This window comes from Lepidochelys kempii, chromosome 2 (genome assembly GCF_965140265.1).
Source record: "Lepidochelys kempii isolate rLepKem1 chromosome 2, rLepKem1.hap2, whole genome shotgun sequence".
NCBI classification, from domain to species: Eukaryota; Metazoa; Chordata; order Testudines; family Cheloniidae; genus Lepidochelys; species Lepidochelys kempii.
In genome coordinates, this window is record NC_133257.1 from 8980180 (window position 1) to 9007938 (window position 27759).

At 48.5% G+C, this 27759-nt stretch overlaps 1 protein-coding gene across 8 annotated transcripts in view; it reads left to right on the forward strand.

Annotated features, from left to right (window-relative positions):
* Nucleotides 1-27759, forward strand: part of PTP4A3 (protein tyrosine phosphatase 4A3) — a 169284-nt gene that overhangs the window by 84236 nt on the left and 57289 nt on the right. The window contains exon 1 of one of the 8 annotated variants that reach the window (XM_073330007.1): nt 3472-3591. The exons of the other annotated variants lie outside the window; for them this stretch is intronic. The gene's annotated coding sequence lies outside the window, so the exon portion shown is untranslated. Of the gene's footprint in view, nt 1-3471; nt 3592-27759 lie in introns of those variants that run through there. 8 annotated transcript variants of the gene reach the window in all.

The window sequence follows — 27759 nt, forward strand, 5'->3', positions numbered from 1 at the left end:
AGAGATGACACGTCCCTGGGGCTCATAAAAATACTTTTGAAGAGCAGTTTTTATTTATCGTGCCCCTGGAACTGGTATGAGGGGAATTTTTGTTTTGGGGGTTTTTTTGGGGGGGTGTGGTGTGATTCCTGCCTCTGTAGCATCCTCATCCTGGGAGAGCACGTGCCTGTCCGCAGTCTAATTGGGATATTTTTGTGGGAACCCCTTATTAAAAGGTCGGCAGGGCATGAATAGTTACACTTCCCTTTTATCTTGAGGCTGAGGTTCAGATTCCAGCAACGGCTGACATTGTCCCTCTGATGGACACATACAGTAGATAAAATGGTATCATGGTCTCAGTCCAGTTCCTAGGGAACAAATGTCCACAATTACTACTGCGACTGGCTAGATCGGTTGGTCGTCTTGGCAGAAAGGCCAAGGAATTTGAATGAGCCCAAACACAGCTGCTTGTACCCACTGGTCAGGGTTGAGACATGTTGGTTGATTCGGGCCATGTGGGTGCTATGGAACTGTAATTCCCGCAGGGCAGGGACCTGTCTTTGTACGGGGTTTCCTGTGGAGTCTAATTACCGGCATAGTGAGAAGTTAGGATACTAACAGGCTCCAGCTGACAAAGCTATAACAGAAGCCAGTAGCTGAAAGCTGAAGTCTGCAAAATTCAGAATGGAAATAAGATGCCAGTTAACAGGGAGGGTAATTAACCATGGTAGCAGGAACAATGGGAATAAGAGCTAGTACCAGGGATTGTGGTGACTTTCCATCTCTGACCAGCTTTCTAAACAAGATGCTCGAATTCAGCCACAGGCTGCTAGGCTGGATGCAGGAACCACTGGGTGAAGTCCTCTGCCTGAATTATGCAGAAGGTCAGCGTGGATGATCACAGTGGTCCCTTTTGCCCTTCAAATCTGTGAATGGAGAGAAAACAAGAAGTGGGTGGTAGTTATTATGGTAGCATCTAGGAGCCCAAATCAAGGATTGAGGACCCATTGTGGTAAGTGCTGTACAAGGAAGTAACAAAGAAGACCATCTTGCCATAGAGAAGCAGAGACAATAATAGCTAGGCAACATGGTGCACGGATTAATTGGGCGACAAGCTTAACGAAAGGTTAAGGAAAGGAAAGGAATCACAAAGCATATTCTTGCTCTCACCAGGTAATTAGCCTCCTTATTTGGGTTTTATTGGTGTGGGGTGGGGCGGGGGAGACCAGGGCTAAGTTTGTTTTCTTTCATGGATGCCCTTTGGAAGTACGAAAACTCTGAGGTGGGGGAGACTAGCTGATTATGGGGGGACACAGAAAGTACGGCGCTATCTTCTGGAGTGGAGAGGTTGGCAGTACGAAGAGAATAATAGGGAGGGAACCTAGGGACTGCCAGACTGGTTCAGACCTGAGGTCCACCTAGCCTCGTGTCCTGTCTCTGATAGTGGCCAGCATCAGGTGCTTCAGAGGAAGGTGCAAGAAGGTATAGGATAATCTGCCCCCCACATTAGGTCTCCTCCAGGTCTCTAATACTCAGATTAGCTTTAACCCTGAAGCACAAGGTTTAACGTCCCTTCCACGGTTTATATCATCGGGGAGCGGGGAATGGGTGTGGGGTGAGGAGAAAGAACAGCGGTGGCCTGAAAACTCCAGCGTGTGCTGAAACTTTTCTGCCCTGGATTGGTTTTGCTACAGAACTCCCTATGGAACAATCTGCCCTTGGAGGTCAGGGACTGTGCAAACCAGTTACTTATTCACGCCTACTATGAAATAGTTTATTTCGCTACCTGTTTGTGTTTTACTGTCCAGCAAACATCCCTCCACTTCTGCCACCTCCACATGTTGCTGTCATTGTGGTTTCTTTGTTCGTGCATCAGCCATTGGTAGCACCTGGCACCCAGTGCTAGAGACGGTGGGTACCAGATTCAGGTTGCTAAGCAGGAGGAAGCTCTTAAAATAGAAACATTCCCTCCAATCTCGTTGTTGTTGTTGCACCTCTCTGAACTCCCCTCCAGTGTCAGTGTCTGGCGTTAACCTGGCTGGTAATGATCCCAGCATTCCAGATATGGCAGCAACCCAGAAAGACACTGAAGCATTGAATTGACTGGGGGAAGATGGGAAATAGGTCATATGAGCTCCAGTTTTAGGGCCAACAGGAAGTGCTGATGTCTCCAGCTTTGATTGGAGTCACCAGCTTCTCCCAGGGCCAGGAAACAGGCCCTGTGGAATGTCTGCTCCTCATAGCTTGTTCCCCTTCTAGGTCCACCTGGAACAAGAGAGCACCCATCTCGACCATTAGGTTCCCATCAGTCCGTAGATTGTGGCAGGCTATAGTCTTACAGGAAGGATCATGGCTCCAGCCCCCAAAGTATTTTTCATTCTGCCTTGTAGCCAGTGGGAAAGTTTTCCAGGTCCTGATAATCCTTTGTGCTTCATATAGTACCTTCCTTCAGATGATCTTGGAGCACATTACAGAATTGAATGAAGGGATGAGCCTTCCCTGCAGTCCTGTGAGATGGGCAAGTATTGTGACCCCCCAGTTTAGAAACACAAAAGCTTAACCTTTGTGTGCTTCAGTGATGCAGCCAAGATGGTGCAGGGAGCCTGTGGCGGGGCAGGGACCTGAGCCCAGATCTCTGAGGGCCAGCCCCGCAACTCAGCTACCAAACCAGCCTTCCCTTTGGGTTTGACACCGCAGACTGGGGGAATGGCTCGCTTCCTGACAAAGGGGAGAGAAAATGGAGTGATCTTGGGTGCCCCCTGCAACGTTCCAGAGGGGAATAGTTGGGGTGGGCTGAGGGGAATGGGAAACCATCTCAGATTCTCCCTCTTCTTCTTCTCCTGCTGAAAGCCTGATGTGTAATCCACTTGTTTGATCTGGATCAGCTTCCTGCAGGGCTGGTACCTACGATGAAATCCAAGCCACACTAGCGAGCTTTCCAGTCAAGCCTCTTTTCGCAGCGCCTCAGGCTTTGGCGCCATGCCAGGGCAGAACTGGAGCTCTGCGATTTGCAAGGCAGCCAGCTTAAATGATTATATTACGATTCCCTGTGGAGTTGGCCTCTCTTCCCTCCCCCACCGCCCCTCCTGCTCCGAACTGGCATTTGAGATCACTAATTGAACCCAGACATCGCAGCGCTCAGCAGCAGGGAGCAAGCTGATTCATCCTCTTCTTCCCCGAGCCCTGGGTTTGCTTTCTTTCTCGTTCATTGAAACAGGGGCAAGGGGCTGCCGTGGTTGTCTGCCGTGGTTGTCTGGAGGCCGACGGTGGGTCTGGAAGCAGCTTGGGCTACAGGCTGAAGGGGTAACTAACCACTGCCAGCGAGCACGGCTGGTGTTTCTAGCTCAGCGTGTGCATTAGCTTTCTCAGAGTTGCCTTTTTCTCTGTGGGTTCCCCCCCACCCCCCTGTTCCGTAACATTTATCAGCCGTGCTTGGAATCCAAGTCAGGGAAACCTCGGATATTGGCACAGCCTTTGAGTGCTCCAAGCTGCTGGTGGGGGATATCGCAGAAAGTCAACCCCGGCTCTCACTCTGAGCGAGGCCAGGGGATAATTCATTCTGGCCTCCCCCACCTTGTGCGCACAGAGGAGGAGTCACAGCCTCCAGTGCAAGTGAGTTATCTGCAGCTGATTGTTAGCTTGTACTCACTGTCATGTCTCTCTTCGCATTCAAAGGCTGAAATATTGAAAGCTTTGTGGCTCCTTGCGCTGCCGTACGGGGCTAATTCTTTCAAGCTGGAGTCGTTTAGTGCCACGTGGGAGAGGCTGATGTGATGCATGCCGTGGTTGTGAAAAGTAAATAAATCTTTAGCAAATTCTCTCAAGTATCCAGATGTACAGCAATGCAGGGAAAGGGGACTGCTAGCCATACATGCTGGCTGTCCTTGGGGTAACCTTTTTTCCTGACTATGTCTTCAGAAGTCAAGTAGTTTGACCTTGTCATACCAACTTTTCTAGGAGAAGTAGAGCGTTTCTGTTGCATTCTCGCCTGACAGTTGACTGATCTGTCTTCCTGACAAGTGTATTTTAAATATCGATCCAGAAATGCTATGCTTTTTTGTGTCTATGTGAAGGTTTCCTTTATTAAGCCTCTCAGATAGCGTTTGGTGCAAACTCAGATGGTTGGTACTGGGAGTACAGTCTTCATAAAACTAAATTAGTCAGGGTCATGAGAGCTTCTTGTGTTGGTTGTTTTGTATGGATTTCATGCCTGATGCTGGGTTTCTGGTTTTTTTGTTTAAAGAGTCATGCTCTCAACATCTGTGGAGGGGAATATTCTCAGCCTCCTTTGTTAATAAGGAAGCTGTGTGCAGACAAGAGCTCTGCTTTCATGCCAAGAGATGCAGAGTTACCTCTCCCCCTAGAGGAGATGGATAATCTGACCCAGTTGCCTTGTAGGTTGAGCATTTGTTAGTTTTTGAGCTGTTCCCAGGAATCCAGCCTGGATACGATAAAGGATGTGGACAGGCAAGCAGTGACTGTGATTGGATTACTGCTAGACATCCAGAAGTCTGGCATTACACATGGCCAGCCGTGGGCTTAGCAGCTGAGGCTGCTCAGAGTGGCTTTGGGCAGAGGCGTTGCTGAGGTTTAGTAGATGATATTGCAGAAGGACTGGGGGTCTGGAGCTAATTGTTCACTGTGAGGCTTTCGTTCTTTGTGTTCTGGGAACTGGGACGCTCTCTTGCTGGCTCTCGGCAAACTCTGTTGATCTCTCTCAGAGGAGTATGAATGATCGCCTTCCCTGCTGGGGATATTGTGAGGGTTAATGTTCGTAAGATCCTCTGATGAAAAGCAATGGATAAATGCAAAAATGAGCACATAGACAACCCCGTGAGGATATACAAGTGCAGCCTGCTGCCATGAGCCTCCAAGCCTGGATCCACAGACTTGGGCTCACGGGGCACGCGCCACAGTGCTAAATAAGGCCCTGCAGACGTTGTGGCCTGGGCTCTGAAGCCTAGAGAGAGGCCTAGCACTGTGTCTGTCAACCCAGACATGGAAGCTGGCTGTGCAGACATACCCTTAGAGGGAGCCCACGTTCCCCAGTTTCAGACGGACGTGATGGGCTTGGTGCGATCTATACGTGAAATTCTCTGGCCTGGGTTATGCAGGAGGTCAGTCAAGGCAATCGCAGTGGTCCTGTCTGACCTTAGAATCTACGAAAGCTCAGCAGAGTATTTAAATGTGAGCCTAACCAGCATCCCAGCATTCACCCTGAAGCTAGGTACGTGTTTAGGTACCTTGCTGAATCAGGGCCTTGGTCTCGCTCGGTTTTTAATCACCTTTTGCAGGTTGACATTTCTCCTGCTCCTTCCTACCAAGAAACTCCTTCCCCTTGGCAGTTCTGTGTAATGGCGAATATTTGAATTCAGTGGTGTGGAGTTTTCGAAATGCACGGACAAGGCCTGTTGGGAAGCACAGCTCTCTGGTGCTTTGCTCTTAGTTGGCTTTGTAGCTGAGCCACTTTAATGCGCCCTGCGTGCCGTGTTCCATGCCTGCTGACTTTCTCCACCTCCGCTTCTGCACTGGGGCCACTAGCATCCTAGAAGTAATGTGCTGATTCACACAGGATGTCCGACCCAGTGATGGGAAGTGGTGCCAGGGGTTCTGGGGTGGCATAGGAGGACCAGGGGTGAGTAGCAAGGAGGAAAGGCGAATGGGTCCTGCTCTGGAGTCGGGGGCATAAAACTCTCCTGTGTTCCTTAATGCCAACAGACCATCCTTTGGAACAGTGTCGCTCAACATGCCGTGCGCACGGTTTAACAATCAGACGAGTGCTATGAAGCCGGCATGTGCCTCGCAACCGTGGAACTCTCAGTGCAAGTTTGTAGACACATTCTAATCTAGATTCACAGGCTCCTTGCTGAACTCCAAGAAAATAAAGGATTTAATCTGTTGGCCACCCAGTTCTTAAGGAAGGAAATATGGTCTAGTGGGTAGGCACTGGACAGAGAGTCAGGAGACCAGGGATCTGTTCCCAGCTCTGCCATTGACCTGCTGGGTGACATTAAGCAAGTTACTTCCTCTCTCCCCTACTGCCTTCTACCTGTCTTGTCTATGTAGATGATATGCTCTTTGGGACGGGGACTGACTCTCAGTGTTTGTACAGCATCTAGCATAATGGGTCATTGTTCTCCCTGGGGGCCTGTTAGGTACATAACAGGTAATAAAATGTGTGTTAATGATGTGTGTTCTTCAGAGCAGATAGACAAGTCTGGATTTTTTCATTTTCCCGTGTCTCTGGGCTGTGGCAAGCCATGTGTTAGAATTCCATGTACTGTCAAGGCCATTTTTATTAGCTGTCCTTGCTTGGTTAGACAAACTGTTGCTAGAGAGCAGCTCTTGGAGTGGTCATCTGCGTCAGCACAGTCAAGGGTGGCTTGTTCTGTGTGTTCATTCTTGATTCACACAACAGTAATGTCAGGACTTCCGGACTGTGTAGCTTTCATCATCGCTTTGTTGCAATAGCTAGAGTGTGCGGAGGCAGACTGGCTAGATGATGCCATAGATCAGCGATTCTCAAACTTTTGTACTGATGACCCCTTTCACATAGCAAGCCTCTGAGTGCGACCCCCTTTATAAATTAAAAACACTTTTAAATATATTTGACACCATTATAAATGCTGGAGGCAAAGCGGGGTTTAGGGTGGAGGCTGACAGCTTGCGACCCCCCCCATGTAATAATCTCTCAACCCCCTGAGGGGTCCCGACCCCTAGTTTGAGAACCCCTGCCATAGACGAAGGGCTTGTGTAACTTTGGTAACTTACCAGAATAATCTCTCCCAATACAGATATTTGGGTGTTTCCAGGTGGATGTGTTCTAATTCTGGGATAAGAGTGTCCACACAGGAGTAGCTACTTCAGTAGATTTCCAAGTGTAGACAAGCCCTGAGGCTGTGTACGTAAACTCTCTGCTTTCCGCTAAGGGCAGAAACCCCTGTAGTTCAATAAGAAGTAAAGAAGTAAATGGCAGTTGACAGAATTTTCAACTTCTCTGGGCTTCAGATGCATTCCATAGCAACTACATTGAGGTGCCTCAAACAGTGCTCTTCTGTTCTCCTCCCCTGCTCCTTCTTGCACACCTTACCTAATAGCCTACTCATTCCCTTCGATTCAAAGACCTCTGCACTAGCACCAGACCTAAACGCTGCATGAAGTCCGTCTTTACATCTGATAGTTGTTTTTTAATGCTTCCTCTGCCCTGCAGAGCATAGGAGTTAATTGCAAGATTCTCCTGTTACACCCCGTGCAATGTGTGAGGAAGGAAGGGTTAAATGAAAGGGGCGCGCATGGAAGCAAGTCTTCGCATCATTGCAAGTCAAGCTGGGCCGTAAGTTTAGATCGAAACCATTGGTTAACAATTTGCACTAACAATAGTGTCTGCATCTCCTTACACACTAAGTGGAGTTGAGTTTATAGTGCAAAATGTATTGCTCTGTCCATTGGAGGAAAACTGGCCGTCGGTGGGATATGATGCCTGTGACTGTTGGGAAATGTGGTCAAGGTAGCTGACTAAAACAGGATCACGTGACCAGTCTGGGGTCTGTAGTTTTTAACAAATAACAGGTCAGTTGGTAAGTGTGGTACTGTGGAAACTCTGTGAAACAGGTGTCTGTCTTAAGTACTCATATGCCTCCATCCCAATCACTGTGGTGTCCAAACCCCTCAATCCTCACAACACCAGGTGAGATTTGCTAGAGCCGTTAGCCCCATTTTACAGATGGGCAACTGACATGCAGACAGAGTCAGTGAGTTGCCCAACGTCACCTGTGCCCGAGCTGGGACTTGAGCCCAGGTCTCTTAAGGCTGGTGCCCTAACCACTGGGCCATCCTTTCTCTCATTTGGAAAACTGTTTGGTTGCATGACTCCCCTACCATCCCTGCAGGATCACAGGCCTTCAGCAGCACTCTTCTTCAAAGGACACACCTCCCGGTTCTTATTGCCTATTGGGACTGGTCACCTTGATCGAAACTCTCAACCAGGAATAGGCTTTGCATTTACCCTGGGAGGTCCATCCACTACCATCCTGTATGTTCTGCCACCATCACTTCCTGCATCTCAGGCTGGTGACAGAGATGTGGCCACGTCTTGCAAAGGGAGACATTTTGTGGTGAATTCTTCATGTGCATGCTAGATCTCTGTATGTGTTCCTGAATGACACTCCCTAGCCCTTCTCCTCTTCCTCCAGCAACATAGCTGGGTTTGTCGCTCTCTTGCATGCTTATTGCTAGAGCTGGTCAATGTCTTTCTAACAGTTTCAGTGAAAAATGGCCTCTTGTATTCTAAATAGAAAGTTTCATTTGTCTTAAAAATGTCCAGTTTTCTCTGCCATCCACCCCCCCGCCACCCGTCCAAAAAATTCTCTAGTTTCCAAAAACTCTCTAGGAAACCCCACAAATTTACATTTCTTTCAAAAATGTTCATGGCAAGTAACAACAGCATTTTCCAACCATCTCTACTTATTTCTCAGGCAGCTTCTTGGAGGCAGACGTACCTACACCGTGTGCCTCTTCCTTCCCTCTACTGACTGATGCATTTGTCCTACCTGACTGTCCGATTGCCTGGTGGCTCGTGGCTTTTGTTAAAAGAGAGCGAGGCCCAAATTGGTGACACTGATCTGCTTTTTCCGGCCGCTTGGCAGCACTGCACCTGGGCCAGTCTCCTCCCAGTCATCACTTAGAGATCTGTGTGCAGATGTTGGGTTGTTTTTTTCCTCCAGGCCTTTCATCTTTAGTTCCTGCTTCCTTCCACACCCTTACTCCCACTGGGAATTTCTGAACTTTTCTTTCCTTTGGCAAGCCCCTTGCTGTGGTTATTGGTTGTAACCGATACAATCTCTCTCCCATTGTCAGATTCAGTTTTTCTCAGTGGCGTTGGAGTCCTGGCTGGGCAGGAGGACTGTGATGTCTTCTGTAAGGTCTTTACACAGGACCTCTTTCTGCATACCAGGTCTGTCACAAACTTGTGTGTATACATCCCCTCACCTTCTGTTCCAGTTACAGTGGTTTGTCATGTGCTGCTGTTGCTTTAAGTTCTACTGTAGCTGACCTTTTGCCGTTCCTTTGATCTGCTGCCTTGCATGATAGGTAAGAATGCATGGTCAGGATTTTCAAAAGGGATTAGCAATTATGGATGCCTCAGTCTTTTGGCTGCCCAGTTTGAGACCTGGGATACTTTGGGCACAACAGGCCCCATTCATGGTGTCACCAGCTGAATACCAAAAATCACTAAGCGTTCTTTAAAATCTTGACCACACTCCAACTTTCAACAATGTCCTCCCCCACCTTTGCAACTCAGGGCACGTCTAAGCGACAAATAAATCCTGCGGCAGAGGGAATCAGATTCCAGGTCACCTGAGTCGGGCTTGTGCTACAGGGCTAAAAATAGCAGTGTAGACATTCCCGCTCAGACTGGAGCCTGGCTTCTGAGATCCACCACCATCACTAAGTTTGAACCTGGGCTCTATCCATAGCGAGAACGTCTACACTGTTGTTTTTAGCTCTGTAGCAAGAGCCCGAGCCAGTTGACCCGTGCTCTGAAACTCATTGCCATGGGAGATTTTTGTTGTTGTTGCAGTTTAGGTGAACCCTAAGGCACAACCAAGGAAAGAATCCTGTCCCTTCCCCCGTCCCTTTGATCCTCTACCACTGATTGTTTTATTTCTGGTAAGATTTTTTTAAGGATAAAATGTAAAGTTTGTTTAAAGGAAAAGCATTTTATAAAACACCATAGGAATAGAAAAGTTTTTATGACACACTTCAGCTAAGTTTTGAGAGTTTGGAGATCAAAATGTTCTTGGGAGGGCAGGGGGACAGAAGGAATACATAATGCTAGTGTCTGTGAACCAACAAGCGAAATGGACTGGAAACTAGGTGAAACTGACCAGTCTTGTTCTGCTATATAAACTGAACCAGGAGTGGAAAACAAGCAAATGGCACAGTGAAAATTCAGTTAAAATCTGTGGCTTTTAAAAGGAAATAACTAAAAAAGGTAAAGAGTTTAAAAGTCTTGACAATGTAATTAATTTTTGTGGAATTAGCACATGTAGAAATTCCCTCCAAAGAGCCATTTAAAAATAAATCTGGCTTATAAAGTGCACTTTTCTTCTTTTTCATGACTTTTTTTTTTTTTTTTTTTTTTGGTTATAAACCAAAACCTGAATAGGCTTTATCAATTCTCCACCTTCTGTTTCGCTGGGTAATGTTCAACTTCAGCCATCTTCACTGAGATGGCTGAAAAGAAAAAAACAAAACCCCCACCTATTCTCTCCTGTACTAGAACATGCCCAAAGGTGAAGTGTGAGAATTTTGTGCCGTACATAAAGTGGAGGGGGCGTGAGGGGATAATCGCTCCCCTTTTTAAGAGCTGTAGCGTAATACAGATTCATTTATCAAAGGAAATCTGTGTCAATTTCTTTCCAGTCTCACCTCTGTCCTGTTTTACATACCCATTTTTGAAGAGAAGAGGCTGTGCATGGTGGTATGTCATGTGTTAGTGTTGCAAAGCTCTGTGGAAGTAGACCAGACCTCTTGTCACACCAAGATGATGGTGGCATTTCAGGGCTGTTGGCGTGAAAGAGAACTGCTCTCCGTTCAGTTTGTTTAGAGATGACAGAAAAGTAGCAGATCCTTCAGCTACTGAAAAACCTCTGGTAACCAAGGGCAACTTGGCAACTTAGAGAAATGGGAGCTTTAAGATGTAAATTAGACCCTTCAGCTGGTTCCCCAGATGGGGCGAGAACCTGTCTCGCATAATTCTTTATTCATTTTATAAAAGAAAACACAGAAATTCAGATCCCCATCCAAGTTGAGGAGAGCTTCCTATTCAGAGAGTTCGGTACAGCAGTTCTGTTATCAAAAGACCCTGCATTTGCATCTACGGCATCGAACAAAACCTCACCTACTCTGTACAGAGCTGCGTCAGGCTTTTCTGGGACTGTTCTCCAGACTGTCAGTAAGTAACGCGAGCCAGACTACACAAGAGTTTTGGATTAAATGGCTCTTTTGACGCTTTGCTAGAAGCATGTATCGAACGATGGTCGTACCAGTGGGAGTGTGTGAACTCATTAGTAATAAGTTTTAGATAGCTGTGGGTATCTCTCTCCCTCTTCCCTGTTTATCTGGGGGATCCATAGAGATCAGATCAGAGACCGAGGTTTGACTGGTTTGGAGTAGTAGTGGCTGGAAGCTGTTACAGGCTGATGGCTATTTGGTGGCTTGTGTATAATAGTACCTCTATCTTATATAGCTCTTTTCATCAGTAGATCTCAAAGCGACTTACAGAGGAGGTCAGTATCTTTATCCCCATTCTACAGGTGGGGAAACTGAGGTATGAGGCAGGATGTGGCTTGTCCAAGGCCACCCAACAGGTCAGTGACAGAGCCGGGAATTGAACCCAGGTCTCAGTGCAGTGCTGTACCCATTGCCTGGCTGTCTCTGTCTCTCTCTTGTGTGTAGGTGTGCACAATCCCAGCAGGGTGACCGAAGCTCAAATGGTCCAGCCCAGCAAAGCCTAACTGCCATTTTCGTGCTGGCGTGGCTGGGGTAGCAGCGGGTGTGAGGAAGCATGCCTGGATCTGCTCCATGCTGTACATGTCCTCTGAGCTGTCTTCTGTCAATGGGTCCTCCTGAGCTGTGCGAAAGGCCAGGACCCGGAACGAGAGTCGCGGTGTCTCTCTTGCCCTGGGGTTAGATTAGAGAGATTGCTGCCTCCCTGGCTCCAGAGACTTCCTGAGCATGTGTGTGTGTGTGTGTGTGTGGGGGGACAGGATGGTGACCAGGTCCAGCCCCCGCACCGGGGTCAGCAGGCACTGCCCAGCTTGGAGAAATGGGAAAACACCATCCAGACTCTGTGCCATTCATGGCTGTTGGAAGAATGAGGGTTCCATGTGAGGAATCACCTCCGGTGCTCGTTCCCGAAGTGGGGCCAAAGCAGCATGCTCCAGAAAATTAGCCTGGCATTCATCATGCCAGGCCCGGGAGCGCTGCCCCAAGGGCCCTCGGTGGATGAGCCAGCATGCTGCCGAAGGGAATTCAGGCCACCCCTGAAACGTTGATTTAGAGCCTCCCCTGATGGCTGGTGTTGGGATTCAGCTGCTGGAGTGACAACTGGGCCTTGCACCTGGAGCAGATTGGGGCAGCCCTAGAGTGCTGGGGACCGGTGAGAGTGGAGCTGTTGGCTTGCCAGCATGGGGGTGAGCCGGGGAAGAGGTGGGGGGGAATGACTCTGGTTGCGGTTCAGATTTAATTTCATGCTATTAAGCAATAATGCAGGGCCAAATGATGCCAGCTTAAACCAGGGCTGAATTTGACTCCCGGCTGATCGCTTTGCATGGCGCTAACTAGGGGTCAGCAGCACCTTGTGAGCTGACCTCTGCATGTCATGGCACAGATCCTCAATGAGCAAGGAGGCCCTGACTCTGGAGATAGGGAACCTCACTGCTGCTTGTCCCCGGTCCCATCCATTCCTCCTTTCTCTGGGTGAATAACGCTGCTCCCACACCCTCTCTTCTCTTTCGGATTGGCATCGCCGACCCCGGCAGCACGTGGGCAGAGCAGGAAGCGGAGCGCTGACTGTAAGGGGATCTGGCAGCGTGGGAATGGCATGATTGGCGTTCCCGCGCCCTCGGGCAGACGGGAAGCAGCTTGCAGTGCGGCTCGGGGACAGAGAATACACGGAGCACTGAGCAAGTTATAATGATTTGACATGCATTCCTCAGCGGTGAACAGCCTATAATGGCAGGCATTCCCGAAAATACCGACTGGGCAAGGCTAGGTGTGGTGTGTAATGGGTTTGTTTGTGGGCTGGCCTCTCCCCTCTCTACACCTGGGCTGCGGTGTCGGTTCATTTTACAAGTGAAAGTGAGTCTTGTGGTCTCATGCTGCTTGGAAGTCCCGTAACTGGGCTTGACTGGCAGCCTCTGTCCTGGAGGAACAGGACACCATGGGAGCCAGGGTCACAAGAGACCAGCGCTGAGAATGCAGAGGACCTGTCCATGCTGTGCCTTTCTCCAGTCGGTGCTGCGGGGAACTTAAATTTGCCTTTCGGTTCATACAGTGCAGATGTCTGTCTAGCCTAGAGGCTCCCATCCCCCTCTCTGAGCACTCTTGCCATCCGATCTTATAACAAAGCACTCGCCTCTTCCTGCCATCGGTTCTGAGCCCCCCAGTTAACCAGTGCCAACCTCTCCACGTGTGACAGCCTCTTTCCCAAATACTGGGGCCCCAAGGTGGGTCTTGCAGGCTGTTCGGAAGGCTTATGAATCCAAGCTCTGCCAGACCACAGGGTCGGAGGAAGCACCTTCCCAAGTCTAGGTCTGAGGGGTGGTCTCATGGATGGGGCCCTGGGGTGAGGTTTGGGCTGGGAATGCAGCCCCTGGCTGCCATTGTGACCTTGGGCGAGTGATGTGGGAGCCGGGACAGGCAGTGTCGTTTACTCTGGCCTGGTCTCTTAAGTCACTTTTCAAAACGGGACCGAGGCACTTCTTTAACACTTAACCTTGAGCCTTGGATCTGAAGCTGTAAAATGGTGGTAATACTTCCTTTGACAGTTCCACAGCCAGTCTTATGAACGTATTGCCATGTCAGTGCGGAACGGCAGCTCCCGGGAGATGAGGGTTGCTCGGCTGTGGGCTAGCTGCATGTGTGCAGAGGGTTTAAAACGGTAAGTCAGAGATGCAGGAAAATCTCTGGCCATGTGCTTTCTTCAAGGCTTCTCATTTTCCACAAGTCATATAGTAAATATTGTATCTTTGCTAAATGAGTTGGCTCACGTGTAATGAGTGACTTGCGTGGCAGATAGCTGTCAGAGGCATGCAGATTAGGAGTTCTTAACGAGCAGGACGACCCTACCAGGATTCCCAGGTCGGGGCAGGAGCCAGGCACATCTTTTCAGTTTCCCTTTGGCAGTCTCCCAACCCGCCCGCCCCTCTTATGGTGATTCATGGTTTGATTACTGCAATGGGCTTTTTCCAGCATTACTGCTCCAAATCTTTACCTCGTGCCCACAGCAAAATCCTGCCTCGTTAGTGGTGGAGGGGCTCTCGAGTACATTTCTAGCGCTCTGAATGCTGCTTCAATGTAGTTGACTAAATCTGCAAGCCCTTATATCGTATGGATCCTGGTTCCTTAGCAAGCTGCTCCCCCATCCTGGGCTTTCCTGGTAACTTCAGATTTGAACACCCAGGGTCGAGAACTAAGGAATCTTTTTATTGGCCAAGAGTCCTTTATTTCCCCTTGTCTGTCCGCCAGAATCTGTTGACATCCAAGGGTACAATCCAATCCCATCTGTTTACAGAAGCATTCACTACAGGTGGTCTTTTCCTCACCAGCCCGAGTCTGGGTGGGAATGTGGTTAGTCGCCATCGGTCAGAAGCAGCTTGCCCCACTGATGGGCTTTGTGTTTTCAGTTTCTGTCCTGTGTGTGCCCCCAGGTTTCACAATGGGTGTGTGTCTACAAACACACAAAGGTTACTGAGCTTCTGCCGAAACAGCTCTGCGTCTGTGTTACTACAGCCTCCTGCTATGTTCCTTCAGGGAACTGGGCTGGGCTGTCAGTTTCTCTCTTGCTCATAGCAAGAGGCAGATCTGAGTTTGTGTAGGCTCTGGTTTTAGTATAGTAATAAAAATTTTCAGTAATAAGGCCTTGAAACCAAGGGTCTTAAAGTGTTTCACTCAAACTGAGCCTTGCAGCTAGATCTGGGCAAAGAGTGCAGAGGAGTATTTGCTAACTCTTTTCAGAAACTTTTCTCGAAATTAGCTTTGTTGCATCCACCTTTTTCACGGACATTTGAGGGAGCTCTTGTTCTTACACGAGCATGTTTGAAGGTCAAATTTCAGGCCCGGGTTTAATTCAGAAAAGAAAGTTATTTAACCAAAAATTCATTTGGGGCAGAAACAAAATTAGTACATAAAGGTTAGGTCATCCCATTGGGGAACAGATGCCATGTAAGGTTGCCAACCGTCCCATATTATAAGGGATGTCCTCTATTTAAATCAGGTTTCCAGCAGCACTACACCTCTGGTTAAAATACAGGATAAAAGGAGTCTCGTATTTCTTTAGAAGGCTGACAGAGGGGCAGGTGGGCCAAATTTGAGTGGTGGTGTGACCTAGTGCACAGGGTCGCAACACCACTCAGATTTGGCCTGGCCGCCCCACCATCATGCATGTCCTGTGTTTCTGAAAGACCGTGTTGGCAACCTTAATGCCATGTGACTTAAGTGACCAGTCACACAACTTGCCTATCCATGCAAACAGTTTGTGAACAATCTATAGGCTGATATTTCTTTGAATAAACCATTGATCAGTTTTGAATGGAGAATAAATTAATAAATCATGCTCTGTTTGTAGGTGAATTACCAGCACAAAAATAAGGGTAAACTTGATGGCTAAATTGTCATAAAAATCTATTAGCTCTACCTGCACCATCCCTCTTGGAAAAATATCATTTATACCCCTTTTACAGATGGGTCAATTGAGATATAGAGCAGTTAATTGGCTTCTTCAAGGTCAAGCTGCAAGTAGCAGAACTGGGATGAACGCAGCTTTTTGTTTTAAGTAATGAAGTCCTTAAACAAAAATAATGAGGAGTCCTTGTGGCACCTTAGAGATTAACAAATTTATTTGGACATAAGCTTTCGTGGGTTAGAACCCACTTCATCAGATGCATGGAGTGAAAATACAGGAGCAGGTCTAAATACAAGAAAGGATGGGGGTTGCTTTACCAAGTGTGAGGTCAGCTTATGCCCAAAGAAATGTGTTAGTCTCTAAGGTGCCACAAGGACTCCTCTTTATTTTTGCTGTTACAGACTAACAGGGTTACCACTCTGAGTCCTTAAACAGCCTCCTTCAGGAGACAAGCAAAGGGTTAATGAGACTTACTCATAAACGCGCTTGATAACGCCCACTTATCACTCACTCATGTATCCTACAGTTACTGACAGTTGAGGTTTCAGCAAAAGATGCTTGTGGCAAAATGTAAATTGCAATTTGCTTGGTACGTGTTGCTTTCGGGGGGTCTTTTGAAAAACGCCATTTGTGTTCCGGAGCTTCAGACAGTACAGACCTGAAAATGAATGCTTCTGCCTATGTAAATTAAAAGCAAAACCCAGTGTTGAAACCAGATCGCAGCAGGCTTAAGCCATCGCTCTGTGCAGAATGTTAAATACCCAGTGAGCTGGAAGCAGCCTGACAGACCGGGGTTTTTGTGGCTGCCTGCCTTGCTTGAGACTCCAAAACTGCTAGCTGGATTTCTGAAAGGTACAGACGCAGCCGAGGTGAGTCTTGTGCTGATTATTCCTGGCTAGTTGTTCAAAGCGATATTGGGCTTGAACTTGTCTTTGGTTTGACACCCCCCACCCGCACCCCCTTTTCCCTCTGCTGTTGCTCACTGAACCTTTTACCCAGCTCTGAAACAGTGTTATGGATTAAAGGCTGAGTCTAAGGTAAGAGGAATTAATGCGATTCATATAAATCGGGTGGATCAGAAGAGCGCTCTAGCTGGTCAGCTAGCCCATCCTCCAGACTCTTGGCAGTATCGTCCCTGAACCCTCGCTACTAGATGGATGTCAGTCGTATACCTACTGATGTCCGTGGTCCAATCATGGAATAGCTCCACTGGTGGGGGAGTCCACAGTGTCCCACGGCCCAAGGTGTTGGATTGCTCCTCTATTCTTAGCTGTCCTCTATGCTGCAGGTTGAAGCTCTTTAGCATAACACTGCTGGGACAGCCCAGGAATGTTGCTCGTTACAACAGCTGGGGGCTTTCTCCAGCGGTTCTCAAACTTCATTGCACCATGACCCCATCCTGACAACAAAAATTACTACACAACCCCAGGAAGGGGGACTGAAGCCTGAGCCTTGCGCTGTGGGTGGGAGGGGCAGGAAAGGGCTGTAACCGGAGCCCCACCGCCCTGGCTGTGGCTTCAACCCCAAGCCCCAGCAAGTCTAACGCCAGCCCTGGTGACCCCATTAAAACAGGGTTGCAACCCAGTTTGAGAACCGCAGGTAGCCTAATAGAACTGCCCCAGTGTGCTCTAAGCTGAGGGTTGTGAGCGTACAAGCCACGGCAAGGGCGGGAGGGATAGCTCAGTGGTTTGAGCATTGGCCTGCTAACCCCCAGGGTTGTGAGTTCAATCCTTGAGGGGGCCATTTAGGAATCTGGGGCAAAAATTGGGGGACTGATCCTGCTTTGAGCAGGGGGTTGGACTAGATGACCTCCTGAGGTTCCTTCTAACCCTGAGATTCTGTGATTCTAAGGTAGGAAGGTTGCAACTAGCCGTGAGCTAATTCATATGCTGTATGTGTCCACAGTATGTGCAGGGTGGTATTTATAACACATACCCAGGTTATATTTGGAGGGGTATTACAGTAGGCAGTTCTTTGTTATTAAAACCCCCTTTCGGTCTCTGTACTCACGTTGAGATCAGGCTGAATTCAGTGCTCTGTATGGACCTCTTGGCCCTAGCTATGTGACTAAAAGGACAAGAGCCGTCCGCTTCTGATACGCACGCGCTGCCTCGGGACCGGACTGCCAGTGTCCTTTGCTAGGAGTTTCTGCCTAAGCCAGGCAGCAAAGCATGCCTTATTGTGTCATCTGGGGATGTGGTAGGTCCACAAACACCGACCCATGTGTGTTTCATGTCCGGCCTAGCTAAATGTAACACCGCTGCACACTTACAACTGTACTTCCGATTCCCATTTACACAGTACTGTGCCGTGACTTCGCTCTTCCTCTTCGGAACCCAGGAGGTGAAAGGCTAGTACGTTGAAGCATTACTCACAGACATATACTAGGTCTGGTAGTGTGTACGCTGCCCTCTGTTGGATTAAATCAGAATTGCTCAGCAGCGTCCAAGATCCTGTACAGCTTGCAGCTAAAAGGGATTCTCCTTTATCTCAGCCATTAAAGAACTACAGCTGTGGACCAGGAAGGCCCTGTTTTCTATCACCTCTGCTGCTGTGAAGTTCCAAAAGGTCACATCATTGCATAATACTGATAGTCATGAAGTCTTGGATTGTGTCTTCACTAGGAAAAAGGTGTATGTTTCAACCTGTAATCAGTTAATCTGTGGTACATTCTTTTTGGATCCCATTGTAGTGTCTCTTTCTGGAGCAGTTACTCTCCACTGGCACTTGAGTTGACACTAGCTAGCCAGAAGGCTGGTTAAATCAGGATTATTATTATTGCTAATAGTGCTTTGCACTTGGCATTTTGTATCCTTAAAATCTCCAACTGTGTTAGAAAGGTGGGGTAAGCATTATCCCGATTTGACTAATGAGGAAACTGAAGCACCCAGGAGTGAAGTGGCTTAAGAACAGAGTCCTGGCTCTCAGCCCCAGACCATAGCTCGCTCCGCAGTGATTCCTGCTCCCCTGCCCCGGGCTCGGGACAATCGCCTGGCACTGATCTCTACCTGTTGCTGTTTTGTCTTTATTATGGATAATGGTGAATCATGAAGGTTGTTACAAGGAGGAGGGAGAAAAATGGTTCTTGTTAACCTCTGAGGATAGGACAGAAGCAATGGGCTTAAATTGCAACAAGGGCGGTTTAGGTTGGACATTAGGAAAAACTCCCTAATTGTCAGAGTGGTTAAGCGGAATAAATTGCCTAGGCAGGTTGTGGAATCTCCATCATTGGGGGATTTTTAAGAGCAGGTTGGACAAACACCTGTCAGGGATGGTCTAGATAATACCTAGTCCTGCCATGAGTGCAGGGGACTGGCCTAGGTGACCTCTCGAGGACCCTTCCAGTTCTATGATTCTGTGAAACTGAGGCGGTAGGAAGGGTTGCTTATGCCGTAAAGCAATTGCTCGCCTTTTGTAGTTTGTTAGAGCAGTGTTTAGAGTTGGCACCTGAGGCCCGGGCCCCATTATGCTAGAGACTATGCATGTGTATATAGTGAGTGACTGTCCCTTCCTCCAACATCTTACTATTTAAATAGACAAGGTAGAGCTGGGACTAGAACCAGGTCTCCTGACTCCCTGTCTGGTTCTCTATCTGCTAGGCCACACAAAGCTCCCTGTAGAGCCCTCCCTTCAGATTCCCTTGTTTGGGCCTTGTCAGATTGAGTAATTGGTTGGGTCTGTGCAGTGCAAAAGTCTGAAAGCCAAGGGACACCTAGGGCTGTGTACTGGGGATAAGCTATCCTCTTCCAAAAGGTTATTTACTGCATGTTCCTTTGCAGCATCCAGATCCCCTATAGCTCTTGAGTGGGAAGGATATGTATTCACTTGACAGGTTATTAATATTGCTTGAAAAATCCTCCTTACATTGTTCTGTCATGCTGAATATGGTAATCGGTATTGCAGCTTGTATTGCCGGGATGAACTGTGATTGAAAACCCATTAAGAATTTATGGACTAGAGCTGAATTGCCAGAACATGGATTTGCCAAAATAGTTTAAATGCTTACACAGAAAATTAGACCTTGTGGGAAATTAGTATGTTTTTCTCATATGCAATCCGTTCCCACTGAATCCTGATTACTGGCAGGAGTGGATCAAAGCCAATAAAAAATATTGAATGCGTATAGAATAGGGATCACATGTCTGACATTTGCTACCCGATGACGGTGGTAAAAGGTTCCTAGTGAACCTCCGCTCCTGAAACACATTGCAGAGTATTCGTTCTCAGCAGTTTGCCAGACCATGTTCATTCCTTTAACAGAATGTTGATGCAACTGATATGATGCAACTCCTGTAAATGCTGCACTGTAGATTTTCAAAAGGCTGTGCAGAGCTGTATTTGAGCCTTTCGTTGTTGAACCTCCGTGCTGCCTTGGCTTCAGTTCAGTTGGGACCAGCTAAAACAGGGGCAGAGGCTTCAGGTTTTATTGGAGAGAAGTCCTTTTGCATCACTCTTGTTTTAGTGTCCCAAACATTACACTGCTCCAGCTCTGCCTTCTAATAACAACATATTGGCTGGACATTCCTTTTTTGGGGGGTGGCATTGTGGTAGGGGTTAGAACACAGGACTGGAATTCAGGAGGTGACTAGTGACTTTCACGTGCCCTGTTTGAAATGCCTTGAAAGGGACCTGATTTTCAGCAAGTGCTGAACACTTTACCCTCTGAAAATTGGACCCCTTTGAAGTGTCTCTAATCGAGCATCCAAAAACTGATACCCAAAATCACTAGTCGCTCTTGAAAACCTCTGCCATGGTATTAGATACCTGGCACCTCTTGTGCACGCAGGATCCTGTGTCTGACCTTCCAGGTTGGAAGGAAAACTGTGCCCATTCAACTCTGCATGGCATCTCACGCCCGTGGTGGGTAAAACCTCTCTCCACATGTAGAAGTTGTGCAGTGTACTTCAAAACAATGTTTTTAATTAAAAGCGACATTTCTTAGAACTCCTGCTGGCAGCAGCTGTTACCGCTGAAGCGTCGTTTATGACACTGTCAATCTTTGCAGCCCAGGGTTGGTGACTTACAAATAATTATTCAGACAGTATTTAAAGTGGGACAAGGCAATCGGCCAGTCTCAACGTTAACAGTATAAAGTTCATGCTTAAGCATATCTGCTTGTTGAATCCATGCTGGTTTAGGCTCTTACATACAACCAACTGCGCGTGGACATGAATTCTGACTCAGCTGATCACCAATATTCCCCCCTCAAAAACCCCACTCTCACTTCTTAATTTTCTTTTCCCTCTTTGCTGCTTTATATTTTTGCTTTCTTTTAAAATCTGATGCTTTCAGACACTGCAGCGCACTGTTGGCTCCTAATGACCGCCCTGGGGGTGTGACGGGATGTATCATTTTTAGTTCCTGCTGTGTTGTTTTTTTTTATTTTTCCTGTGGGATAACAAGAATGTCACATAATGATGGGGCCAGGTGCTGCTCTGTGGCAAGCTAAAGATAACAGCAAATGGCATGGGACCAGGCAGCAGGATGGATGGATGTACAGACATGGCTCTGAGCAGACCGGTGGCTGTAGGCTGTTGATTCTTTGCCGAGCATGCTGGGTGGACAGGATTTCTTTTTTGCACAGATTAGAGCTGCCTTATCACAAATGACGATGGCTCATGAGCTCTGTCACCTTACTGTTCAACAGCTAGAGATGGGCTCAGTGAGGCAAGAATTACTTCCAGCTCCTTCAGTTGCAAAATGGACATGTGTGTTATCCGCTTCCTTTTCCCTGCAAGGCGCAGTCTGTTGCATGGTGGAGGTAGAGTCAAGCTGGCCCCCTGGCTTTCTTTCAGTAAGCACCAGTGTGGAGCCCACTGGAGGTGTCCCTGCACCTCTTGCACGGGAGCCCAGAGGGTTTTTGAGTCGCAGTGGCCTTTGGGGAAGCATATGAGTTTGGTGCTGCCTCGTGCTCCTGTACAAGGGTATAAAGGCAGGGAGGAGGCGGCTGCCACCCTCCCTCAGTTCCCTCTTGTCACCCCTGGCAGTGACATGGAGCCTGGAAAATGTCCAGTCAGCTAGCTCTTAGCTCAGGCTAAACTTCTTCAAACCCTGCCGAAGTCCGCAGGATGGAGTCTTCACATCTCCAGTATTTGACCACTGTGAACTAATCTGACCCGCCTGGATTGAGCTCTACTAGTCAGACCCCACCCTCCAGACATGCACGCAGTACAGAGCTCCTTAACGTGGCAGACTTTAAACCTGCAGGCTGCAAGCTGTGGCTCCCCTGCAATGGACTAAGTCCCCTGAAGGCTGGACACAGCAGATATTACTTCTCCCTGGGGGAATCACACGTTTGGAGCAGAGGCTTGGAATGCTTGTCCTTCTCTGCCGGACCTTGCACCTCACGAGACGGGAAGCTGCAATTCTGTCTTCCAGAACAGTCCATGAAAGTCTCATCAGACCTCGAGGAGTCAAATTCCTGAGTCCTACTCATGGACAAGCCAGCATCATCGAGCAGACAGGCAACGCCTGAGACTGACACAAATAAGAGAGCGCAAAGGAGATCCAGCACCAGCATCATCCCAGATTCCCACAGCACTAAAGCTGATCTCAACATCAGCATTGCATCTGGCATCAACACTCCCAGTGTCTGTGAGAAACCCGGAGGAGCTGCACCAAACACTGAAGCAGAAGCCCAAGAAGGAGCTCCCATAAGAACAAATACCACAAAGCCTCCTGTGAGAAGTCCACCACGTCCCACATGGGCTGGGGAGAAGGAGCAGCCTGAAACAGAGCAGACTCCACCGGCACTGGTCCCAGCTCCAACAATGCACCCCTTGGTGTCGCCTTACACGACAGCACTGCCCCGAAAGAGGTTTACACCTTCTCGCTGTTCCCAAAGACTGTTCTCCCCGGAGGTCCATCATCAATGTATTTTGTCAAGCAGCCTGCCATCCTTCAGGATGCAAGGCAGTGTAGTAATATAACGTATCGGTACTGTGCCGCTTTTCCCCTCCAGCACTGTGGGACAAGTGGGAGCAACCTGCTGCCATCTGTTTATGCTGCACCTACTCTGTCTGCTTTCGTTCCATATTCCAGTTCAGATGCCTGTGACAGACATCAAGATTGCTGGGCCCTATATTGCACATGGGTTTTTTAAAACTTCCTGTTAGGGACTGTGCAGGGGGATGAACTGCAGAAAAGGAAACCTTAATAAAATACCTAAAGCCACTTCTGTTGTGTGCTGAGTGCTGAATAACGTGTCTGCCTTAGGATGAACTTTTGCCTTCCTGCTTCTCCTCCTTGCTTTTTCTAAATCTCCTTTTCTCATTAAAACCAAAGGTCATAGGAACAATGAAAGGGAACAGTGTGTCCCTGCTCTGCCCATAGAAACATCATTCTTTTAATCTGAATGGGATTGACTTGTCCCAAAGTGCAAATATACCAAGATCCGCCGGAGCAAATGTGTCCAGGATTTATGTTGCAAAACATGGGGTCGCTGTTCACTCTACCCTTCCCCTCTCAATCTTCTGCCGCAAGGTGCTGCGAGTGCTACAGGGAACAGATGTAGTAATGCTCCTAGCACGTGGAAATAGTGGTGAGAAGCCACACTGGCAAATCGAACGCCTTGAGCTGGGTGCCAGGCCCACCTGGTTCTGAGTCTGGCTCTGCCACTGGTTCAGTGTGTGTGGCCTTCCGTGAGGCCCAGGTTTGTAAAAGCTGACTGGTGCCCAGCTTCAAGCATCTAAGGCAGTGATGCGCAAACTTTTCCAGTCCCGTCCTCCCCCCGTACCAGTAACGGAATCTGTCAATACCCCCCACCCCCATTACTGCACAGCCTAGGCTTCCTCAGCAGCAGGGCTGGGGGTGGGAGAGGGGCTGGGGCGAGCGGCAGAGCTGGTCTGGAGGCGGAGAGGGAATGAGGACGGAGTGAGGCTGGGGGTGAAGCAGGGGGTGGAATGGAGCTGGGGTAGGGGGCAGAGCTGGGCGGGAAGGCAGAGCAGGACTGGGGGCTGAACAGGGTTTGGGGAAGAGCTGGTCTGGGGGCAGAGAAGGGCTGGATGCATGGCGCTCCCTCCCTACCCACCGTGGGGGTGGCCCGGGCCCTGCTGCACGCTCCCCAAACGTTTCTCCATGGCCCCCTAGGCAGGCATGCCCCACAGTTTGGGGACCACTGATCTTAAGGCCTGACATTCAGAGGGGTTAGGCAACTCCAGTTTCCATGGACTCCAGGGGGAGTGGTAGGTGCCATCGTGTCTGAAAGCCAGGCCCATGGTTTCTCAAGTCGAGTACCCAGAATGAGTGGTTCCTTCTGGAAATGTGGGCGTGAACATCTTCCTTCATCTTCCTGACTGTAAAATGGGGCTAAACCTTCTCCCTGGGTCTGAGATATTCATACAGCCCCTTGATAAGGTGTGCAGCGCGGGCGCCATTGACAGTTAAAGCAAAAGGCTGCAGTGCCGTTTGAGAGTGAAAAGCATCCACTGAATGCGTCCAATGAAGTGAGCTGTAGCTCACGAAAGCTCATGCTCAAATAAATTGGTTAGTCTCTAAGGTGCCACAAGTCCTCCTTTTCTTTTTGCAGATACAGACTAACACGGCTGCTACTCTGTAACCCATTCTTGTGGTTGGTAAGAATCTTTCCCTCCTTAAGGTGTGGGGAGAGGGAGGTGCCTGCTCTTTCCTTGCTCAGCAGACAGCTCTCCAGCTGATCGCTGGGCACTGCTCAGAGGCTGGGTAAGCTGTTCTGTTCGGGTCCTTGGCCAGAAAGATGCAGCATCTGCCAAGGGAAGGACAGGATTGGGGGGAATAAACAATTCCCAGTGCTCTCACAGGAGAGTAGGCGCCCTGCTCTGTCAGTCTCAAATCTAATGAGAAGACACTTCTGAGCAGAGAGGGGGATTCAAAACCCAAGTCTCAGGAAGGTGGATGCGCTCCTGGAGTTACACTAGCCACCTCAAGATCAGGAAAGAGGATAGAGAGTATGCGCGGTTGAGGGAGATCAGAACAACTCCATCTCCTAAAGCAGTCATGAGTGAGTGTCGGTTGCCAGCATATAAGCTGGTTGTAGGTCATGCTAGGCCATGGTTGAGAGAAGCGATTTCTCATTGCTACCTTAAATGACTGCATCTTAGAAGAGTGCCGTATACAACTGTTCGGTACTGCAGCAGCCAGAGGCCCGCAAGTGAGATCAGAGCCTATTGCGCGGCAACCGGTGCGTATGCATAGTAAGAGACAGACCCTGCCCCAAAGAGCTTGCATTGTAAATAGACAAGACAGAGGCAGGGGAGTGGGGGTTCAGGGGGAAGAAAGGAAAGATCATTGCGTTGTACAGTTGGGAACTGAGGCAGAGAGAGTGAGTGATTTGCCCAGAGGCAGTCAGGGAGTATGTGGCAGAGCCAGGAATCAACCCAGATCTCGAGTCTTTGTGTGGTGCCTTAAATACAAAACCATCCAGTTCTCAACTGGGTCCTAAGTCACAAACACACCTCACTTGGATCAAGAAGTTCTTGAAGCACCAAGTAACTAATGTGGACCACAACCCAATGAAGTCCAGTATCCTCTGAGGAAGGATTGTCCTAGAAACTGGTCCCTGAACATGAAACTTTTAAAAGGAGGATTTTAAAACGGGAAGCTAGTCATAAAGAACCCCAAAATCCACACTTGAGGAAATTAAAATCCTTGGGTTTAGTATAGTATGACCTCTTAACCACACTGATAGTCACACAGGGCATGCGTGCCCCTAGCAGAAAAGGAAGCAAAATAAAGAGGGAAAAATAGAGTAGGGTTAGAGGACAAGATTTCAGAGGTGGTTTGAGCCAGACGGCTATCCTTCAGAAGAGGAAATCCAACCCATGTGAAGTCAATAGAAAGGAACGTAAGCTGTGATAGATGCTGTGTAAGATCAAAAATAAGGAGTGTGAAGAGCAAATAGCCAAAGGCATTACAAATAAAGAACCAGAAATCCTCTAAGTCTATCAGAAGCTGGAAGCCTGCAAAATAATCAGGAGGCACAGCGGCATGGTGTTAAAGGAGAAATTAAAAACCATGAGAAACTAAATATTCCTTTGCATCAGAAGGTGCTGAGGAGTGAGCTGCTCTTTTCAAGCAATAAAGATGGGCTGTGTCAGAAGGAGGTGCTGGAACAGACTGGTTCCATTTTTAAATTGATTACGAGTTAATCGGTGGAAATAGTAATTATGGCAGCTCCTCTGTTTTGAATGAGGCTCTTACTGCTATCTTGATAATACCCAGTATTTCAGCTGCTGGGTAGGGTTTGTTTTCCTGTCTCTTTAAAGGACCTCAGCTTTAGCCTCCTTTCTTTAAGCAAACAAAACAAAGAAAACAGTTTGCCGGAGAGAATGCCAGTGAGTTTCTCTTGGGAAACATTTGCTCTTCGTGTTCTTGGCTCTCTTCTTTTTGACCACGCGTATCTGGAGCCCTGTGTTCTTGGCATGAACGAAAAGCTGAGTGACATCTGGTCACCCTAAAATCTGTTTCTGTGGAAAAAGATAAATAAATAAAACAAAAATCTCTTATGTGGCTTCTCTGGCTGCAGGCAGGCCGGTGGGGGCTCATAGTGGGCAGGGGAGGAGGGGAAGGAGCAGAGACGCTGTCCAATATCTGAAATATTAGCTGTCAGAAATGCCGCTCGGCTGAGAAGTGGCAAGCTTGGCACCATCAGGCTTAACTGTGTATGCTGACCGTCCGCTCATGCAGGAATGAGATGGGGATAAATGAGATGGTCTACGTATCGAATTCTTGGCTACCCCGTGGAACGGGACTGCTGAAGCTGGCAAGTCTGAGATCCACCAGCGTAAATGTCAATAACGCACTGAGCTCTCCAGTTGGTCGTGTTGTACCTCTCTCCAGCAGGGCTATTTTAAGGGAATAGGTCATGAGTAATTTGCCAGGCTTTTTGGGCAGGCTTATAGAAATACCTCCTTAAGCAGTGAATGTTCCCATGCAGGTGTGAGATTCTGGGAATGGAGCTGGTCTGATTGACAAGAAATTGTATTTCCTTCACAATCTCGCTGCCAGTGACTGGGAAGAGAAGATTCTCTTTTCCCTGGAGAAAACCTTCTGGGTGACTCTATTTTCAGGATGGAAGGGGGTTGGTGTGCCAGTTTTGGCATTTGGCAATCATTGCACTCGGAGGCTCAGCTTTTCCCAGGACTCTTGTACTGCCTGAGATGGTCTATGGATCTCTTTGCAAGCCTGGAAGGATTCTTACCCCAGGCACCCACTTCGGAGTGAAACACCCTGAATTAGCTTCCAACTCAGTCAGCCACTTGCTGTTTCTCGCCCTGTTTTAACTAATGCCCAGGACAGAAGCGCAGGGGCGGATGTGGGCTTCTCTGCCATGGCTTGTGTGGCTATTTAGCTCCGATGGAGAAGGCAATAGGTGGGTGTCTTGTCATTATTGCAGTGCCTGTGTAAGGAGTGCAGGAGGGCCACGGGTTAGCTACTTGGGAGCCCAAGAAATCTCTTGACCCTGTGGGTGAGTGAGAAGCCTCTGTGTCAGGGCATGGTAATCCGCTGGTGGGCTGCAAGGCAGTGGGTTTACATTGACCATCCGCAGGGACATGCTGGCTGCTGCTGCCCACAGCTCCTGTTGGCCGGGAATGTTGAACCGCGGCCACTGGGAGCTGCGGGCGGCTGTGCCTGCGGACAGTCAGCATGAACAAACTGTCTCGCGGCCCACCAGCTGATTACCCTGATGGGCCGCAGGTTGCCCACCAGCGCTCTCTGTCCAGCTCATGCTCCTGTTGGCCAACCCTGAATTTGTCTGCTTAGATGAAAGAAAAAATAAAAGTTGCCAGGAGTTATAGTTGGCACAAGAAAGTGCAGTGCACTCTTAGCATGGCTAGAACACGAAGTACTCCTACCTTCTATCCCTGGCCATTCCCACTGACGAAATGTAACTTCAGGCATGGCCTTGGGCCAGACATATCAGTCGGGGGTTGTTGAAGTTGGTGTCTGAACTACTGGCTCGATTTTTAAAGATAGAGCACCCACAGTGGTCCCAGAGCTCAAAGGCAGCTGCAAGTGCTCAGCACTTCAAACAGCAAGGCCTTAACCTCCCCCCTCCATGCAAAATGTGTTTATCTGCCTCTTAGAGATGCTGTCCTAATGCTCACACAGTACTTAACGGGATGGTGCTCTGCAATTGCCAAGTGTTCCTTCAGATACAAGTCAAGATGCATCTATAGCATAGCAACGCTGAGTTTGTATGGTGATTGGCGAACCTGGAAGTAGAACTAATAAATAATACTTCGCTTTTTATATAGGATGTCTCATCAGTAGATCTCAGAGTGTGCTACAAAGGAAATCAGTATCATATCCCCATTTTATGGATAGAGAAACTGAGGCACAGGAGTAACATGATGAACCCAAGGTCATCCAGCAGGCCAGCGGCAGAGCTGGGA